A 7,403-nucleotide genomic window follows, 5' to 3' on the forward strand; every position below is an offset into this window, starting at 1 on the left:
GTTAAAGAAATGATACTAATGAAAATCAAACTGCAGAAAAATAAAGGTCAGCAACATAGACAAGATGATCACACATGCCACTAGTTATGAAATCAAAGCAAAATTGAACACACTTGCATGAATTAAAATTGCATGAATGAAAAATCTAATCTACCTTACATTCTACAAAGCAATATTTACAAAATGAAATCTACTCTACCTTACATCCTAATATGCTCCATGACATCTACTTCACATCTCCTTCCATGTTGAGAACATCAAAGCTTTATTCAATTTCTTCAAAAGTGCAAAGTACAACAAATTTCTCCAAAGCTTTCAAAAGCCATCAAGGAAGAACTACAAACTTAAGAACTAGGGACTAAAAAAAGACTAACAAATGAAGGAGAGAGATCTCCTATTTATACAAAAAGATGAGAGCCATCTCATTAATGAGAGTCCATGAATCTCTCCCTCTACCTCTAGAGTCCTAATCAAAATAGGCACTGATAAGACACATGTCTTTTTAGAGTTACAATACAATTAGGAGATGTGACACATATCCTCATGATCCCATGATTCTTTCCAACCAAATTCGAATTTGGCCTTAGAGTGCCACATAAGGGTCTTCTAGAAGCCTCCTTTCAACCTACACATGTCAACAATCTCAACCCATTTGTTAAGTATAAGCATATGCACATTATTTTCTAATGTTTAACCACAAATTCACTTAAAAGGCTTAGAAATAATAAAGATTGGAAAAACATAAAGGTGGCCCAATGATAATGAAAGTGGGATGACTGTGGTGACATAGTAGTGAAATGGAGGTGATATAATGGACATAATAGTGAAAGTGTAATGGAAATGAATGACATTTTCAAGACTCAACAGTGTGGATGAGGAGATACAACCAGATGGCCTTACTGAGCTACCTCCAATTGCTATGGATGAGCAAGAGCCTTAAGATGAGAGTGAACCCTACCTAGAGAGCATGCTAACTGAAGATCTAAGCGATGTTGATGACATCGCTTGAGGAAGCCATTGTTCACTATTAGATACTTTTATTGTAGTATTATAAAATTTCCCAGTTCTTGTTTGGAGATGCCTTAAGACAAATTTTGAATGTAGTATGATGATGGACACATATAATGATTCTTATTAATATGTAAACTCCAATTTGCACTTGATATCTAACTAGAAATTTTGAAATTTCATTGTGAATGTTGAATGTTCAATGATGTGCATGTTTAAATATTTGAAGTTTAAATCATAAATATTTTAGTTTTCTTGTTTAAATTTGAAAAATATACAAATTCATATATATTATAATTTATAAAATATAATATTTATATTATATATATAAATTATAATATACCCCCAACGAACCCACGCACCTTGTTTGAAAAAATGACGTACCCGTCCCCGTCCCCGAACCCACGTTTCCTGGCAACATAGCTTAGAATTATTTAAAAACATCCACCCAAAATTTGCATATTTTGTTGTCGTTTTTTTAATTTATCCATAATTTTCTCATATATTATCAAAAGTTTCTATGTGTTTTCTGTAGGATAATTTTGATAAAAATTTTTGAGACTTATAATAGTTTAAAAACACCCCCAAAATCTGCACAGCAAAATTTGCATGTTTTGTTTTTTGACATAGTTTATTCATAGTTTTTAAATGTATTATCGTTACCAAAAGTATTTAGACTTTTCTGTAGGATAAATGTGCTCAGGAAACTTTAGCATAACTGTTGCAGTTTTGACAATATGAATTGTTCTATTCAATTTTTAAGTGAAACCCATGTAATGGAAACTAACCCTAATTCCAGATTTTGAATTAATACAATTACTACCCATTCCATTAATTAAATTAAAAAAAAAAACATGCCCAAATTACTCCAACACTAACCTTTTATGAATTCATCAATTATAAAATAACAAATAAATAAATGAAAATTCACACACAATATGACAAGGTATTATCTACCAGTCTGAATTCCCTGACTTTCACATAGTCCCAAGTATAGAGTCCTCAGTTTACACTTAAAAACACACTCGTGGCGGCTAATGCAGTCAAATAGTTTTTGTCATCAAGTGAAGGTATACAGATTCCTTGACTTGCCCATGTGTTTTGTATTGGAGTTGTTTACGGGGGTGGAGGAATTGTCTGGACAGTCAAAAGAGATTGGAATTTGGGTAAATTTTTTTCAAAAAAACTTGTACATACAGTGTTTGAATCATGTTTTTGACAGTGGAAATAGATTCAGCACCATCAAAAACATCTAAAACACCTAAAATTATGAATTTTAACATCTTTTATTTAGATTTACAAAAATACCTCCTAATTTGTTTTCAAAATATGGCCAGAATTTCCATAACTTATAAGAAAAAAAACATAATTTTTAGAGGACGGCTTTCGGGTTATTGTGGGACTCACCTGAACGATCGACCACAATGGAGGATCTAGTTAACATGGCCGCATCTTGAATAACAGGGTCGCCTGACGTCATCAGCAAGGAAAGTCACAGAGTCGTTGTTGACTAAGGTTCAGTTGTCACGTTTGCCCCCTTCGTTCCTTGGCGTGGAAGAAATAAGCCATAGCCGTGATCATTCATTAAAACTAGTAGAGTGTTATCAGTCTGAGATCACAAGAACAGTCACTAGGGCTTATGTGAATAGAGTTGGGGAGAGGTTTTGCTTTGAAATAATTAATGTGGTTTATTATTTGAGGTTTTGAATTAACTAATATGGTTCGTTATCAAAAATCCATATATTTTTAACAGCTTGAGAAATCCAGCTCAAGCTAAAGATTCTGTTCGTATGAATCTAATAGCCTACAACTTCCTCATCATATCAATTTTTCCTGCACAGGGTCATCAACAAACCAGTTTCGTGTTCGACAGGTTCAATGGATCTAACTTTATTTTGGAGGTCGGGGCTTCAATCATTCGTTCTAGATCCGTAATGTACATCACAAATCACTCCCATTTCGTACTAGGTTGTGCGCTATATTCAATTCCCATGCAGATGAAAAGCAACGGGACGTTTTCCTCCTTTAGCACTACCTTCGTTTTCAGCATAGCGCCTCCCCCTTCAGGTGCAGATGGGCATGTAATAGCCTTCATTCTCACGCCCTATACTTCTCCCCAGGGCCTGCTCAACTTTACCAACAACGGGCAGCCATACAATGACTTATTAGCAGTGGAGTTTGATACGAGCAAGAATGTGGAATTCGATGACCCGAATGACAACCACGTGGGCGTGGACATCAACAACCTCGTTTCTATGAAGACCGAGACTGTCGGGTATTGGAATGGGGAGGATTTCCATGGATTTTGTCACACCCCCAATTTTTTTTTCGTTAAATTGGCCAGGTGCGGCACCGCCTGAGTAACCAACATCTTTCATTGTTAGCTTACTTTACGAACTACGCCTTAACATTCATTATAAAACATGAATAACATATTAATGTGCGGAAACCATTAATATTAAAACATCAGCAATGTAGAATGGCAAGAGAACGATAGCACATGTAAAAGCATTCTTTTATTATGTATGAAGAGTTTTTGTACAATGACCGGGACCTTGGCTCCATCGGCGTTTATACCCAAGTCGGGCGCCCACCCGTGCGAGAGCGCACGGTGGTCTCACCCAATACTTAACCAAATTACAACACACACAAATCTTCTTTGTCGAATGAGCGGGCACGCCCGTGCACAACCCATGCCCAACACAACCCAAGACTCATGTAATATTTTGGCGGGCGGGCGCCCCTACACGCCCTCCACCCGCACCTCGACCAAACTCCAAAATCCGTGCAAGCCTTGTGTATCCTGCCCGGCGGGCGGGCGCATTAGAACTGCGCCTTGCCGTGGCTATACCTCTACTTCTGCGCCTTTCTCCTTTGTTCGATGGTTGAAATGCCAACTCCTTCTGCGCATATATACACTACCGTCGTGTAGCACTACGCCCTGGCCGACACTTCGATAAAGCCTCCAACCGACGTGCCTTCAAACGATGTATGATGCCATCATGTGGTCAGCCCACCCATGGCATGGGATCGCCCCACCGGTTCACCCTTCGTTCACCATCGCACCTTGGTTGGCTCGTGGACGAGCTCCTCCAACTCACCTTATAAACCCACGAACGCTAATTCATCCGCACATATGCCTCGTCTTTGGTCACTCGCGATTCATCTTTCATGCCTTAGACGCATCGTGGAGCGGGCGGAGCACGTGCCTGGTCGCTCATCGACCGCAGGGCGTTACAGATTTAGTCTCAAGAGAGGACGGAACATACAGGCCTAGATCGATTACGATCATAATCAGAGTCAAATCAATGTCACTATCACCGCGGTCAGCTTGCCAAGACCACAGACACCACTTATATCTCTGAAAATCGATTTGGACAACGTTCTGCAAGAAAAGATGTTCGTCGATTTTGCGGTGGCTACTGGAAATTTTGTCGAAGACCATTACATTATGGCGTGGAGCTTCACCACCAATGGTATGGCAGCGTCCCTCTATATTTCACATCTCCCTTCGTTTGCTAACACATATTCCGAATCCCCATGCGTGGGATTCATAGCTGGCGTTATAGTGGCGACTCTGGTTCTCTTATCTTTGGTTCTTGTGGCTGTGATTTTGAATAGAGCCAAGAATAGAGAAACGATCGAAGAGTGGGAAAAGGAGTTCTCGCCTCATAGATTTGCTTACAAGGATCTCAATATCACCATGAATAGGTTCCGTGAGGAAAATATTTTGGGGCACAGAGGTTTTGGCAAGGTTTACAGGGGTGTTCTTATAGGGACCGGTTAGGAAGTTGCAGTGAAATGCATAACGAAGGAGTTCACGGAGGGAATGAAGGGTTTTGGGGCCGAGATCTCAAGCATGGGTTGCTTGCAACACTGGAACCTGGTTCAACACCATGGATGGTGCAGGAGGCAAAAGCAACTATTGATCGTTTACGATTGCATGTCGAACCACAACCTGGATAAATTCATCTTTGGGAACCCAACCACAATCCCACCATGGGCTCGGCGACATGGGATTCTGAAGGGTGTGTTAAGTGTGAAGCCAAATTGACTTGAACTATGTGAATGACAGTGCTGACTCCCCGACAATCTGTCATCCCAGTCGTCATCGCCACACTGCCATTATCTTCTAGATCGTCATCTAAATCACACGCAGGATTCTATATCCTCCTTCTGCCTCTATATATTTGTAATTTCTCTGGCCAAGGAAGGCAAGCCAAGGCCTAGTCCTATTATGTAATACTAAGTGATTTCTGTTCTCTAGTGATTGTTTTATCTATTATGTTGTTTCTCCATTTGTCTGTCTGTGTGAATTATTCTCTGCTATTGTCGTCTAAGTCTCTGAGTATAAATCTATTGTGTGTTTTGTATGCTCTAAACTAACAACTGGTATTGGAGCCAGTGTGTGTTGACAGTATACCTTGGGTTACAGTGTGCTGCGTATTTGTTGGAGGAAACGTAGCCCACATTGTCAGTTGTGAGAGCTCACTGTGTGGAGAGATCGTTGTGCACCTGCATTGGCAATGTTATTTGGAGCAAAGAATTTCTATTGCGAATTTGGTGGTTCGAAAGTGGCTCTGAAAACATTGATGGTTATCAAATTGTATCGGTTGTTGTAGTTCTACCACCCAGAAATATGCACTTGCAGAGGCTAATCGACCAAGGGAATCGACATATAAAGAAATCGTCTGCCTATTGTGAAGAGTTTTGTTGAAGTATTCTTCGTCGAGCTGACAACCCGTTTGAGCTTTCATGTGGAGGATGGTTGTTGTCCTTGGAGTACGAAACGTGGAGTTCTTAAGTGTGGTGGAGTATGAAACGTGGAGTGCATAAGTGCTTTACGTGGAGTTTGTAATTGTTTTTTTTTCACATCAAGCTTCCACGTCAAGTTTTTCCTCAAATCAACATATGTATGTGTGAAATGTGAAAAGGTTAAAACATTATATATGTTTTTTATATTTAATATGAAACATATATAATTATATGTGGAAATTTTGAAAAGTATATCTTAAAAAGGGGGACAGAAATTTTGAAAAGGATATTTTAAAATGGAGGAAGGTTATTATTATTAAAGTTTAAAAGAGTAATAATTAAAATTTTACTTTTGAGTAGATTTTTTTTTTAGGGGGCATCAATATTATTGAAAATGGAGACAACAGTTACAGATATGGAGAATTTGAGTGGGGCTAATTTTTCCCTATGGGAATCACAAATAGAAGATATACTAATTTTAAAAGATCAGTATTTGCCGATTGAGGGCACAACAAAGAAACTCTCATTGATGATAGATGAGGAGTGGAATAAGCAAGATAGAAAGGCGATTGCAACAATCCACCAATACCTAGAAAAGAATGTGTATTTCAATGTGTCCGGAGAAAAGACAACAGAAGGATTATGGAAGAAACTCCATGATCTATATGAGAAGAACACGACATCAAACAAAGTGTTCTTGATGAAGAAGCTTTATAATCTCAAGATGAAGGAGGGTGCTTCAGTTACTGAGCACTTGAATGCATTTAATATTATTACTAATCAACTTTCCTCTGTTAAAATCATTTTAGATGATGAAATTAGAGCCATTTTGCTAATGGTTATATGCACTTCAGCAACTGCAAGGACCCTGAAGTTTGATGATGTCAACAACAGTTTAATGAATGAGGAGTAGTGACGCAAGTCAATTGCGGAAAAAGAGGGAGGAGAAGCTCTAGCTCTAGGTGATCGTGGTAGGAGAATGGATCGAGGTCGGCAAGGGCGATCAAGATCGAGAGGCCGATCAAAATCAAGGAGAGGGAGGATCATCTGCTTTCATTGTGGCAAACCAGGGCACACGAAGAAAGAATGTTGATTTTGGAAGAAAGGACAAAAGGATCAGAGACCGGCCAGTACAAATCACAAGTCATCCATCACAAATGAAGGTGACACTATTGTTGTAGCCATAGATGGTGATGTGTTGTTTACTATTTCAGTAGAGGATGCATGTGTATATACATCTAGCAGTAGCTTTGATTGGATCCTTGACTCTAGGGCATCTCATCATGTAACCCCATGCAAATATAGTTTTGTTTCGTATAATCCTGGTGATTATGGTAGAGTGCATTTGGGGAATAATATTTTTTGTAGTGTTGTTAGAGTGGGAGATGTCCAGATCAAGATGAAAGATGGACAAGATATATTGTTGAAACAGGTCAGGCATGTAGCAGAAAGGCTATTCCACAAGCTTTGGAAAAGGAAGCTAGAAAATTAGCAAAGGAGCATTGGTTGTGGCCAAAGGACCCAAGACAGGAACATTATACACATTGAAGGCACTGATAGGAAAGTCAGATTTGGTTGTTGTCACAAAAGAAAGAAATTTAGCAGATCTATGGCATAATTGCTTGGGTCACATGAGCGGG

Source organism: Pinus tabuliformis, chromosome 5_2, assembly GCF_031772625.1.
Source record: "Pinus tabuliformis cultivar Carrire ecotype Pingquan chromosome 5_2, CPIR1, whole genome shotgun sequence".
NCBI lineage: Eukaryota > Viridiplantae > Streptophyta > Pinopsida > Pinales > Pinaceae > Pinus > Pinus tabuliformis.